At 40.0% G+C, this 1220-nt stretch overlaps 1 protein-coding gene across 2 annotated transcripts in view; it reads right to left on the bottom strand.

Moving 5' to 3' along the window:
- The window catches only part of FCRL3 (Fc receptor like 3), a 70302-nt gene that overhangs the window by 54067 nt on the left and 15015 nt on the right, over positions 1-1220 (bottom strand). The window lies entirely within an intron of this gene.

Here is a 1220-nt window from a genome sequence, read left to right as displayed (position 1 = left end):
TTTGTTTTGTTTTCTTTTCCCTCTTTTTCCCTTTTTGTCTTTCTTCACTACTCAGTTTCTCTTCTCTCTATATCTTCTCTTTCTATTCCCTGAATACCTGGAGTTGTATACCTCTACACCTTCTAGCCAGGCTGTACTGCAACACCAGAGAGTGACTTCCCCAGACCTCGTAGCTGCACTGGTGGGATCCCTGGGAACTTCGCAGTTCTTTAACCTTTCTGATTTTTATTTATTCATTATTTTCTTCCTCTTCCCCTTTCTGTTTTTCTCCATTTCATAGTCTCTCATCTCTCCACTCCAATGGAAAGCTCCTTAACATTCTTTTTTGTTTGTTTGTATGTTTTTGGCTCTTCTTCCTCTCTCCTCTCACACATATCCATCTTAGCTACACACATAACAATCTCCCTGCTACATCCTGCCTACCTGCACCATGTGCTTAACATCACACCACTAAGCAGCACAGGTACGGCCTACTGGAAACTGCCCTGCACTGATTACCGATGTGCCCTGGTGGCTCTGTAGTAAGTGCCACAAACAACCCGTCCCAGTAACTCCTCTTCAGCTAGACCTGTCCTGCTGTACCATATCTGAGTGACTGACCCTGCCAATTGGAGAAGGAGGTGAAAAGTATTGTGCCCACAGACGAGCAAAAAACAAAGAACACACAGTCCGCCTGCTCAGACGTACTCAAATTTTTTTTAAAAAAGGGATGAAACACACAAATCTACAATCAATAAATGAGAAAAATAATTACTGAATGCCCCGAAGACAGCAGACAATATCAAAACATTTACAGTAATGGCACAGGATGGTTCCAGTAGGAGTCCAAAATAAAACACCAGATGACTTTCCAGTGGAATAAAATGTGCTAGAACTACCTGACAGGGAATTCAAATCTCTAATACTCAGAATTCTCCAAGAGCTGAGGCAAAAAGCTGACAAACATGAGGAAAAAATAGAAATTCATGGAAAATACACACAAAAAATTGGAAGAATTCAGGAAAATAATGAAGGAACAAAATGCCAAAATAAGTTCACAACTAGAAATTATACAAAGACAACAATTAGAAATCCAAAAGATAAACAACAAAATTTCAGAAATGGACAGTGTCGTAGAAGGGCTGAGAAGCAGATTTGAAACAGTGGAAGACAGGATCAGTGGAATTGAAGACAAACACTTGGATACAACTCTGTTTCAGGAAAACTCAGAAAAAAGAACA

The sequence above is a fragment of the Trichechus manatus genome, unplaced genomic scaffold (assembly GCF_000243295.1).
Source record: "Trichechus manatus latirostris isolate Lorelei unplaced genomic scaffold, TriManLat1.0 scaffold00333, whole genome shotgun sequence".
Lineage (NCBI taxonomy): Eukaryota > Metazoa > Chordata > Mammalia > Sirenia > Trichechidae > Trichechus > Trichechus manatus.
The sequence above is the reverse complement of the archived record's forward strand: the minus strand, read 5'-3'. Positions and strand labels throughout refer to the sequence as shown.